The sequence below is a fragment of the Triturus cristatus genome, chromosome 3_1 (assembly GCF_964204655.1).
Source record: "Triturus cristatus chromosome 3_1, aTriCri1.1, whole genome shotgun sequence".
Taxonomy (NCBI): Eukaryota; Metazoa; Chordata; class Amphibia; order Caudata; family Salamandridae; genus Triturus; species Triturus cristatus.
Window position 1 is genome coordinate 1057123250 of NC_140583.1, and position 13281 is coordinate 1057136530.

The following is a 13281-nucleotide window of genomic DNA, read 5'->3' on the forward strand; positions in this document are numbered from 1 at the left end:
TTTTTATTCTCAACAGCCCTCCCGCAACATAAAAGCATATGTCCAGTGAGGTGATCGAAACCCTTGCCCTGAAGAATTTGCCAGAACACAGTTAAGTGGCAATGAAACATGTTGGCCTTCTTCGTAAAGGTTAGCAACATCGAGTGCTTTTAGTTTGAGTAGGCTCACTGGCTTGAATAAAGAGGGTGATTATAAGTGAGTCTGTAACTCAATTTTAAATATTGTTTTGAACGTCTGGTTCTTTGCAATACACGGGTTTCTTTTCTTCTTTTTTCTGTTGGGAACAGTAAATAGTTTTCTCTCTCAGTCTGTTCCCTCTTTTTCTTCACTGGACTCTAATTTCCTGTTTCCTGTGAGTGGGCAACCGATGATGAGAAAACGTGGGCATACTGGCGAGAACCGGCTGGTAGCCTCCCTGGTGTTGCGTACGTGAGGTGCCCACTCACTTTTCACCTTCATTTTTCTTTAAGTATCTTTGACTTTTTCCTGTGAAGGTGTTGGTTAACGGTGGGCTGTTATTGTTTTTGATATTTGAGGGTAATAGGACTACAACTATCTGGATATAATGCCAGCAGCGGAAGAGAAATAATTATTCCATTGAGCTGTGTAGGTCCTAGAGCAATAATAGAAGTTATATCCCTCCTTAGTGCTAAGCCTTGTTTGGTTTAATGATCATTGAGTGGAGGACGGCTTGGCACATACCCTCTGTAGCTCCTTATTGTAACGCGATATAAATATTTAGGCCAAGAACTTTAAATACAAGATAAATACTTTTCACAATATGGAAAAATCACAGTAAATGCAAGAATCACAGTTGTACGCATTACGTACAATACATTTCCTATGGAAGGAAAAAGACAATCGGAAAATCAATGCAATACAGTTACTTTTGTGGTTCACCTTTTGGAATCGGAAGGTTTGGGGGCCAAGGTCCAAAGATCCAAGGCCAAGTTCTTGGGAGCTTCCCAGATTCCACTGGGAGCAGGTGGACTTTGTAGCTGGTATGCTATGAAGAAAGGGGCCACCTGCAAAAGTAAAGCAAAGAGGGACTTGTAGGCAAGTCAGAGGGCTCTCAAGGGAGAGTAGAGGTCGCAAGGGCTCTAGGCCCACAGGAGCACAGCTGGTTCACAGATACCTCAGCGGGGCAGGCTGGGTGCAGTGAAGATGTGAAATTGGGCAATGGTGTGGCAGGATGCACCTCGCAGTCAGGAGCTGGCACCTTGGAGTGACGATTCTGGAGATGCTGGGCCACTGCTGAGGTGGACTTCCAGAGCACTGTTATCCCTCATTGGGTGCTGGCCCTCTGTAAAGTTGGAGTCCACCTGGACTCAGTTTCATAGATGTTTGCAGCAGGGGGTCTGGTACCCTGGGTATTCATGCCTTTCGGCTCTCGAGGGTACTGGGGCCTCAAGACTTGGTGCAGAGGCTAAGCTGACCCTCCAGAGCAAGTGTACCTTTGGCTGGCACTTAGAGACATCAGTTGGGCTGGGAAGCTGGACAATGCTAAAACAAACTTTGGTGTTTTTGGGGCCTACTGCTGCATGGAGATACCACCATCATCTCAAGGGAGCTCCTTGGCGATTTCTGAAGTGCTGCTGATCCTCCAGGGTTTGTGGAGGCCACACCATGACAAGGCAAGCTGGTGAATGGTGATTATTGAGTTCTGTGGTGACAGGCAGGAGTTTGTGGCCAAAGTCCACCACGAGGTCTGCAGTTCTCCGTTCAACAGCGTTTCATGATTTTTCTTCTTCTTGTGTCCGTGGATGCTACTTCCAGGGTCTGGGTTTGTCATCTAAATACTAAATGTTGGGTAGTTTTCAAGGTAGTGACAGGTAGTGGTCAATGGGCCCCTTAACTTGGGTGTCCACACCCACTATTATGTCCACCTCCTGTGGATATTGCCCTAGCCCTGATTGGAGAAGTCCCCCCATCTTCAAGATGGTAGGCGCTGAAAAATGTGCTTCACCTCGCCTCCAGCATCTGAGGGGGGGAGTTGGCAGAGGGGGCACGCCTCCTATTCGTTCTTAGTTTTCCCACCTGTCTCACCACCAACAGAAGTTCGTCTTGCACCTTCTACCAAGAGAGGCGGGTTGCATTTCAAAGGTAGGAAGGCCTTTGAAGCTTCCCGCCTCAGATGGCTCTTCCTGACCAGGGAGAGGTGTGAACACCTCTGCCCGGGGCAGGCATTGTTTTCGACCTCTGAGGCTCTCAACCCTTGAGGTCAGAACCCTGTCTGGTGGTGACAACCCCTGTGATTCTGGCACTGTTCTCCACCTCTAAGGTCAGACTGAGCTGGAGTGGTAACAAAAAGGAGCCCTGGCAAATTATGTCATACCAGTCGAGCGCTGGGCTACTGTGCAGACTGGATGAGCGCAGTGACCTAGAGCAACAACTACAAGGTAAGTTTTTAGAAAGTTCTCCACTAAAAAAAATTATGAAAAAATGTGGCAAATGGTGCATTAGACCACGCATCTTTCGTTCGTAATATACTGTTATCCCCATCTCCTTTCCCCACCATTACTCTTTTGCTCTCTCCTCCTTTTTCTAAATCCCATATCCCTTTGCCTAACCACAACACTTCTATGACATCTGCTCTCAACCATCCTTTCTTCTCTCTTCTTAATATCACTCTCCTTTTTTTACCTCCTTCTTCCTTTCCTTCTCCCTCTTTTCTCTCCATATATGCACTTCATTGCTCTCATTGCTTTCTTTCATCCTTCTCTATGATGTGTAAATCTGTCGTTTTCATCAAGTCTCTGTGTTGCTCAGTTGCACTTTCTTCCTTCTTTTCACTTCCTTTTTCTGGCTACCTTATCTCTCTCTTACTCTTTCACTGACTTTCTCTTCCCCCTTTCTCACCTTACCTCCTTTTTTCCTCACTTTTACTCTCTATTACTATCTCCCATTCCGTCTTTCTCACTCCTAAACCTTTAAAATCACAGTCAATTAGAAATAGATGCAGTCCCTGTGAGGCCTATGCCTATGGAATGGTCAAGCTGAATTCCACGTAAAATTTAACAGTATGAACAGGCAGGAGGAATTGTACTGCAAAAATCGTGAGGGTACAATTGAAGACATCATGCAATTGGTGAGTAAATAATAAGTGTGGATAGACAGGTAGGATATAATGAATGATGAAAATTGTGAGAGGCAAGCAGAAAAAAACATGGCTAATTCTACTTGTTAAATGAAAACAGAAACTTATATCAATACACTCCAGTAGACACCAAAAAAGCAACTGGGATTAGGAACCAGTTTCTATATGTGATGGAAATCAAATGGGCATTCTTCAGCAGTTCAATAGCTATGAACATCCATATACCAGCAATTCTATATTGAACATCATGTGTGAGTTAAAATGTAGAAAATATAGAGACAAATGACCTAGAAAAAAACTGATCATAGTGACTGTTAGCTTCACCCCTTCTATTTTTGAAGAATTCATTTTTGTTGACTTTAGAACTCTGTGCACATTTCCACTGCTGACATGTGCTTGTGCTCTCTCCCTGAAACATGGTAAAGTTGGACTAAGCCTATTGGCACATAACATTTATTTGCATGTCCCTAATAAATGGTACTACATGTACCATGGGCATGTAAATTAATTGCTACTAGTAGGCCTACAGCACTCCTTCTGCCACTTACTAAAGTACCAATTTAAAACATACCACAGGCCTGCCACTACAGCAAGCAGTGCATTTTTAAACTGCCAATTTGACTTGGCAAAATAACCTGTTTGCCAGGCCTATTCCTTCCTAAAGTACGCACTAAATAGCACATAGGGCAGGTGAATTGTTTAAAAAAAGTATGCATATGTTTTTAAGTTATACATGTCCATAGTAGTAAAAAACTATAGTCGTTTTTCACAACTGCAATCCCTATCTCACGCATAAGATAACATTGGGTACCTTATTACATTTAATAAGTTCTAACTTTGATTGGAAGCAGATAGAAAAGCCAAGTTTGGACCCAAATGAATTGTAATTTAAAATCTTATTTAATGGTAAAGTTGGATTTTAAGTCCAATTCTGAAAATGACACTTTTAGAAAATTGCCATTTTCTTGTCTCTGCAGAACCACATGTGAGGGTAGTACACGGAAGCCCCCCACTTCAAAGGCTGGCACCAGGTCTAAATATTGGACCCCCTGAGACACTCATCAGACAGCTCCTGGACCTATGGACACTACAGAAGTAGGATTACCCTTCTGCCAGAGGTCTGTCCTGCTGCTGCTTGAGGACTGACTTGCTGTTTGAGAAGGTAAACTGGACCTGCTCCCTTCATCCCAGGCTTACTGAATTACTCCATGGGTCAGTTGGCTGACCTCTTCTTCTGAGCTACAGTAATACAACAAGCTCCAGGGGTCTTCCTGAAATTGTCCAGCTCATCTGCTGCAACTGGACCTGGCTGAGCCCTGCTGGCCTCTGCTGGAGTGAGTTCCTTATCCCCAAGAGTTGCCTTCCCATGTCCCGGACCCTTGGTTGGCATCAGTTGAGCTCCTGATATCACGAAAAAGAGAGGAGGAGGACAATGCACCCATTCATACCTCCCATAATCAACTCATATATCACATGCAATTAGGGTGCCTAGACAACCACAGTCTAAATTACCAGAGAGGTCATCCGCTATCGCTAAACTCAGCAAGGATCAGATTGAATGGGAAGGTCATCCTTAATGGAAGAGGATGTCTCACACACACAATAGTATCATGCTTCATCATCTGCATACTCTCCCCACCCAGGTCAGATGGCACTACCAGGGCGAACTCAACCTCCACGAAGACTTGGCGGCAGGAGGGAGTTCTTACATAAAACTTACTGGGCAGGGCTCGATCCAGGCAATCTAAAAATACCTAGAGTCTACGCTTGTTAGCAATAGTGCAATATTGTAATGGGGCACTACCTTCACCATTGTATAACATTTCTGCTACAACAGTGTATGAAGATCTTTGCAAAACTGTCATAATTTAGTACATTTATTATCAGCAATGCTGTGATATCGGCAAGTATACTATTATATGCTACTAACTACACGTGTAAGCGTGGGTTTTAGGCAACATGCACAATCACATGTTCAAGAGTTCATGACACACCAGAGAGTGGATGAGCCAGGCGGCAGATGTCAATGTGCAGCACCCACCCAGGAACTTGCAGCATGCTTGCCAACATTCTGTGATGACAAAACAAGTTAGCGTATTCCAGGTTTCACAACTATTACCTATGTGATGCCAAGTCCAGTAGTCATCACCGGTTTGTGGGAAACATTTTTCCTTGACATGAATGTTCTCAAGATGGTAAGAATTGTAATCAGTAATTGCCAGGGCCAGAAGTCTTCCCTTGGTGCATAATAACACTGTGCCTAGATCTGCTAAGTGTGAGTAAATTAAAATAGATAAATCACTACTGTTTAATGTTTATCAGCTGTCAAAAAGGTATTACTATTAGTTCTCCTCAGTAGGCACGCTGACCAACTGAGCTGAATTAAGAATGCGAGACAAACTCTTCTTTCTTTTTTCTTGTGCTAGGTTTTACAATTGTGCAGATATTTTGACCCCTTTCTTCCCCTAACAGCTAGGGTCACCCAGAGCACTGCTCTCCCCTATGCCTGAGCAAACTGTGTGTTAGGGCTGCAATAGCAATTTGAGCTCCACTATCTTAGGCAGCTGTTTTTGACATGTTTTCTTGGGGCTTTGATAATTATCTGAAAAGCAGTGGCATAACAAAATCTCCCGTGGACCCCACGGTGCCGGGGGGCCCTGCGCTCTGCGGGCCCCCTCAGACACTGGCAGGTCCCTAGCATGAGAGCTCCGGACTGGGTGTACTCAAGTTTCATTACGCCACTGCTAAAAAGAAGGAAGGTGCAGTGCCATCTCAACGCATGGGTACACTGGGCAGTTGCAAGTGGAGCCCACGAACATAGGGGCCCCATGCTAATCCATGTGCAGACCAGAATTTAATATACGTTTTATTTTAGCGATAATTTACATTTTTATTCCTGTGAGTTGTTGTGTAGGCAGGGCTCAGTGCACTGCTTTGCCCAGGGGCCTATAATGCTGGTAAGATGGCCCTGGGAAGGTGGACATAAGACTGAAAGGAAGGCAGAGCAGGACCTTACTTTGGATTGAGGGAGCAGTAACCAAGTGCGAATGGCCTCTTGAGAAAGGGCATACGTGCCACATTTTAGAACAGGAAAGTGGGGGGATAAAATCAGGGCATGTATTTCCCCCATTGAATTCCATTGATGCAGAGAGCATTCTGGCAGGAGGTAGCTAAAGTAAAGCCATTTGTGGCTTAATAAATTGGAAGTCTCTAGCCTGAATTGGATCCGACTTGGAAGACAACTGTCTATATGCTGCAAGGGTGGTGCTTCAGACAGGATGGACCTTTAATATCATGGCATTGCCGGGTGCTGTGCTGAGGAGCAAGGAAGAAGGTGTAACTGAGGAACAGAGTGCCCAGGGAACAGGAGCGGGAATGGTGTTCTTGGGCAATTTATGCAAACTGCTGGGAGACACCGCGCTTAGGAAAATATACATTTATTGTAATACATGCTAAAACTGTACCTGGATGGATGGAGGAGCGAAACAAATCAGGCGTTTACAGTGGTCGAAGTGAATAAAAAAAGGTAGGGGAACTGTGGGTGGAGAACCAGGGGGAGGGAATAACCAAAGGATTAGGTCAGTGGGCGGAGTCAGAGGTGTGGCTAAAGAGCAAAACATCCCAGTTATTGGTATTTGTTTGCCATTTCACTGACCAGTTACAGCTTATTACGGTATTTAATTTAACCAATGAATATACATGTTTATTTAAGGTTTAATATGAGTTATGGACATTAAAATACATTCACAAAGTAGGATACGTTTCCAGTCACAGAATGTCTCAAATGCGCCTATAAGTGGAATCATGTGCCATTCATCTCCAAGCCGTGCAGTTTCCGTCATCAGCACTTCTCCCTTTTTCCACAAGAGCAGTTCAAACATGAATGGAAAAATATCCTAGTTTGCAAATGTTTTCCACATAAATATGGCTCTGCCATATTTGCCATAGAATACATCATCTGCTGCATAATCTGATGATTTTAACAAAAAATTGTTTGTGGCTCAAATGGATCATAAGTTACAAACAAATGTGACTTGTGTTGCTGGAAAGTGGAGAGCTCTTTGCAAATGTTGACTGGTCACCTTTCTCGCTGCTGCATTTGTTTTTTACACTAGTATTAATGAGGAGAAAGTTTTACAGGGTTTGTTAGTATGTGTAAAAATGTAAAAAATAATAGTGTCCGAAAATGTACCACATTACACCGCAGCCTTTTTTTATGCATAATTTATTCAACACTGTGACATAATTTTATCTTCCATTGCTGCATAATTCCAGTGGCCCCAATGCAGTTAGCACATGTTAAAAGTACTTGTGCATGAAGCACAAAGACTGTGAAGTTTGCGAACTTAGGGGGCCATGACCATGCTGGACGGAAAAGCCCTCTGACCTCCATAGTGGGGGGAAAAATCCCCCCACATGGGCCGCGGCATTCCCGTTGGTCAAATTACGATGCAATGAACGCCAAATCAGACCGAGGTGGATGGATGTCACAAAACACCGTCCACCACGGTCGGAAAAGCTGCAAATCCAACCTCAGCGGACGGAGAAAGCTGTAAAATGGCTCCAAAAGACCGCTCCTGCCGCGGCATGACAGCACGGCCAATTACAGTGAGAATGCGGAGCTGACGGACCGAGCACTGCCATCCGACCGCCTCGCACACACACAGACCAAATAAATGGCGTGCGGAACCAACCCCACAATAACACCTAAGTGTGCCTGTACTCCCTGCCGCCCTCAATCGCAACACACACGCCACAATGACACACCCCAACCTGCTCCTGGTAGGGAAAGACATGCGCAGGATGGAAGAGACATCTGGAGGTCATCACCCATGTAGACACACCCACATACCACAGTACAAAACCATCCCCTACTTGGACCAGCAACCTTTGCACACCACAAGCCGAGACAGAGAGACACGACACCATTGACTCACACTGCACAACATCACACCCACCTATCCACAAAACACCTCTCACACCCACACACCTCGCACACTACACATATCTCCACCATTACCTTCCACCCTGCACCCCTCATTCATTTGTACCATGCCCACCAAGAACATGCACAACATCTCCGGCTCAGAGTTGAACTTGATGCCAGATGAGACAATCAGGGCAGAACCACATTTCTGGGCACCTGGTCCAACACACCCCACTTGTACGCAAGAATCATACGTGGGCAAGGATTGACACAGCAAAGTCAATGCCGTAGGGACCACCCTATGCACTGTGCGTGATATCAGGAAGCGGTGGTGCGACCCCAAGGGCCGGTACAAGCATCCGGCCCAGAGGAACAATGCGGAGGCCCAGAATACTGGTGGTGTCCCTCCCATTCCACCTCCAACCTTCACCGAATGGGAGGAGAATGCTCCTGCCAAAATGCATCCAGAGAGTCTCACAAAAATCGGGGGGACTGGAGACTGGTAAGTACCAACAAAATGATCACATCACACTACAATACATCATTGTGCACAACAAGTGAGCCCAAATGTGAGCCCCAATCACCCGCCCAAATCAAACTCATGTGGAATGCACGCTTACAACATGAGTGGATCACAAGGACAGCATCTCCTTACTCAGCTCAACCTCACATGTAGGTAGCAGCTGATGCACCCTGGCCTCCCTCACGACCAGCATGGCTCACCCTCCCCACCCCACAGCCATGTGGCAGCTAATGCTGTCGACTGAGCCTACCAACAGGTATCTAGCCATCTCACTGGGGAGGGGGATGTCAAGCCCTGACCGCAACACCACAACTCCCACATGACTCTCTATCTCCCCTCAAAAACAGCATGGAGCCAAATGACCCCCACAAGGATGGTGCTGCTCATGTGTCTCCAAAGGAGTGATTTCCAGAGACAAAATGAATCCACAAAGGACTTCACTTCCCCACAACGCTCACCTGGCATGATGTCATGCCGTAAGTACTCCACCAGTGAGAAGTGAGGAGTGTGACCATGCGCCCATTGATGTGCCTGCTGGCTATGCATCCCAGCAGGACGAAGGGCCCGCCTGTGGCAGGGCACAAAACAGAGCACGAAACAAACCCGTACCGAGGCCCACTCAGAAAAAGGGACGGTGCACAGCACCGGTGAGAAGCGGCCCCCTGAAAGCCCTGTATGTACATCAACACCATGTGTGACTGATGGTCTTCTGACATGAATGTCTACTAAAGCCAAGGCAAAAGTCAAGTCATTGCAATTCAAATGTGGCAAACATGAACTGCTAAGTTGTTCTGTGTGCAAAACATGTTGTCAAAAGTAACCTAACTCTAAAAGTTGACTCAATAGCAGCAGAAGGCGGGCGTGCCATGGTCGAGCCCAGCCGGCCCCCAGCCCGGAAGGTGAAGCCTCGGATGCAGAGTCCCTGGTCCATTCAGGTGATGAGGACCTACCTGGCCCCTCCTACATGCATAGGCCAGGCATTAAGCATATGGTAACAGCTGCACAACCTGTCCTTTCTGTGCCAATGTTCTGTAAACACCCCCATAAATGATTGTGGATAGTCAATTGTGGCCTCATATTCCCACAGCGAAAGGATACTTCAATGAGTGTGCAGGCACAATGAGCATCTGCGTAGACAAGTAGTTGATCCCACACCAGCTAAAGACCTTCGGATACCAAGTGTCTTGACCGTCTTGCACGATTCAGTCAGTGCTGAACACGGCTCTCCCACTATTTTCGTAGAGTATTGATAGTATCTGATACTGAAGGCCGTTGCACACTTTTTATCAGACTTGTGGGCTCTGGCCTTGTCCCTCCGTTCCATGTTTTTCCGGAAGTACCACCGGGTGTCCGTCCTCCAATTTGCACACTGCATTTCACGCTTTCTGACCATTACTTTGGCTGTACAGCTGAGCGCTGTTTCTGACATTGCTCTAATGCCATGTCTGACTATCAAGTGGGACAGGCCGAGCCCGGTCTGTTGCAACTGTACCGTGCCCGCATGCAGCTTCTATTTGGATGTGTCCAACTGGCTGTGCTGGGCATCAGTTACAGGCTAACGTTCCACTATGCCTACTTCACCTGCGTGCAACCCGTCTTTTCCTGCAGAAGATGTCTGTTGCAGTGGCCATGGATGTCTGCCTATCAAACACATACCTTGCTGACCTGGATCCTGAGCTGTGGGTGACTCCTTTGTTGGTCCACGTGCAAGGCTGCTTTGGTGAGACATGTTTATGGGTTGCCTTTCAATGTGTCAGGCAGGCTGACAACTGGGCCTGTGCGTTTGCGCAATGGCTCATGTGCCATACCTACATCGAACCTCTCCCAGCTTGCGATGCAATGCCCCTTGCAACCTCGTGGCGCGAGGAGCACATCTTTTCCTTCATACTTCTGGATTGGATGGCGATCCTCTTTGCTGAAGATGAACTGGATCGTCTCCTGGAAATGATTGCCTTTGAAACTGCCTATGCCTTTCTGGATTCGTAAAAACTTTACAGCAACAGAATCTTGTTGGTGACTAATTCAATCATTGTCTCTCTTTCTGACATGACAAGATGTGGCATTCAGCTCTCTGACTATGGCCCTGTCTACATTGGCTTGGAATGTGCTGTGCTCTGCGGTCTATTGCACTTGGTACCAAAGACCTGGGCAAGTGGAGGCTGTCATCTGACTATTGTGGACTTTATCGACTTGCATGAGCCCGGCTTTCATTATGCAGCTGTAGCGCATGAAGAAGACATGGCGTTGTTGTTTTGCAAGTACCCAGAGATTGAGTTGGGGGTACATGCAGGTACACTGTGCCCCCCCTCTTTGGCCGGGTTTGACGACGTCCCCCCTGCAAGGACATTGGTCCCAATAGGGATATGCTTAACTTGTCCCGGTGTACAGTCCGGATCCCGGTAAATGTTCTTCAGCACCTCCATGCTGTCTGCAGTCCATTCCCAGCAGCAACGTACATACAGCAAGTTTTTTTTTCACCTCCAGCCGGGCCTAAGTTAAGGGGCTATCCGGCATCCCTTTGTTTGTACATGCTGACTGGGGTCCTCCTTGAACCTTGCATTTGAATGTAGATGCCACAGAGGGGAACCTGTGCACACAGTTTGCCATCTCTACAAAGGTACTTAAGATAGGCATGCTTTTGTCTTTGTTCTGTCCCTGAATATGAATGCTGACACTGTAAGACTGTCAGATGGGTTAGTCTGTCCCAGTATTTGCAAAAGTCATGTTAGTCGCACGGTTTTCCTTCTTTCATAGCGCTACGTCGGGGCGTTGTGAGGTCAAGAGCATTTTGTCTTACTTGGTCAGTCCCCCCACTTCATTGTTTAGGACTTGTGCCCTGCAAGTGCCTTAGTACATGTCTGTCACATGAGAGGTGTCCACAGAGCTTGTTCACTGCGCGGTCCAGGAGTACTGTCTGAACATTCTGTCAGTGGTCGCAGAAGCCTGTCCTTTGTCATTCTGGTCTGTTCAGGCCATAGCACCCGAAATGAACAAGGTCTCACAGCTGCTAGAGGACACGAATCCCCTTTGATTGACATGGGAATACGTGTCAGGTGGCCCACAGTTGGAGGGTCATCCATCCAGTGATGAGTGCGACACAGCCAATGTTGGGTAATCTCACCATGTACAGCCCGGGTAATGGTTTCTGCTGACAAAGGCCATAGACCAGGGACATCCCATACAACTCCTTCCTGCAAGGAGTGGGGGGATATGCTTGTGATTCGACGTCCAGATGGGTTATTGATGCCACATCTTGCTTCATATGAAATGGATATGTCACTGTGGCACTGGTTCAGTACTCATGCATTTTCAACCTGTTTTGGCACGTATTTAGCATGCTTTGACACTCTAGTAAAAACTTCACATTTGGAAACGTTTCTTGTCTTCAAATTGTCTGCTTGTGTGCATGCGCTTGGATGCCTCAGAGTGAGTAGCGGAGCAAATGAGGCAGCACGGCAATGGTGTCCTGTGCGCAGTGGTGCTTCTGGGTGCTTAGTCCCTGCATGCATGTGTTTTCATCTCTGGCACATAGTCCGGTATGTGTGCGGAATCTCAGGGAAATTTGTCTGAGTCTTTGAGATGACAGCAAGGCACACAGACACAGTCATGGTCAGTCATTGTTGCATCACCATCAACGGAAGTAGTTGACGATGAGCTGTAGATGCTGGTCAAGGCCTTCTTCCCCACCACTGTCATCGTCAGTGGGCATGTGTGGGTTGGGTGCGGGGGTGATAGTGCTGTTCCACCAGATGTAGCTGTCATGTGCCGACCCTGGTAACTCAGCACACACGTGTGAGGTTATCTGCTACGCCTGTCATACCCATGGCACGTTGATGGAGTGGTAGTGTTTGCGGTTCCTGGAGACGGGTTCACTTTCCTGTGGTGGTACGAGGCCAATGTGTGTGCCATCAATGGCTTCCATCAACATTTGGGATGCCTCCCAGGCAGGGCCGGCTCCAGGAATCTTTGTTTGTGTGGTTCAACGATGCATTTGGGTGGGCCACTACGTGCTCAAGTTGTCACTTATGTCTCTCGCCAGGCCTGCTTCAGGGACCCACTTTGTTTCGTCTCAGTTTCACAAGGGCCAAGGAGATGCATTCTTTCTTTCCAGATTTTTTTGCCAGATGTTGTCACTCTCAAGAAGTGTGTTTTTTCCTTGAAAGGACCTCCTGATGGGAGGCGGAGGTTTCCTGAGGTGGAAGTATCAGGCAAGTGACACTTCTCATGCTCTCACTCATGCCCTCCTCCTCGGATTACCTCTCTGCCACCCTCGTCCATAGCCCCTCATCTCTCCAGGTCCTCTCGCTCATGTTCATTTCATTTGTTGTATGGCGCTACTGATATGAGTGTGGGGTGTGACAGTGCTTTACATCATGCACACATTGTACAGAGACAATCAGTCATGCAAGTGTGTAAGTACTATCAGTCAACAGGGAATGTCACGTGAGCCAATGAGGATTGCCAGGTGTGGTAATCACATTTCATCCATACTGGTGGGCAGGATTTTTGAGGGCGTTTGGTCTGGAGTAGCACTGACGTGTGTGGGGACATTTACAGGCAGTGGCAGCTAGGCACACTGCACGCCACACCAGTACGTGTGTTGCGTGTGCTAGGGATTACACATATGTCTGATTAGCAGACAATGGACACCTCTGAGTGTCTGCCTATGCCACTAACCCTTCACAATTTGACCCCTGGCCAAGAGAAGCCAGTCAGATGTCAAGGGATATTCAA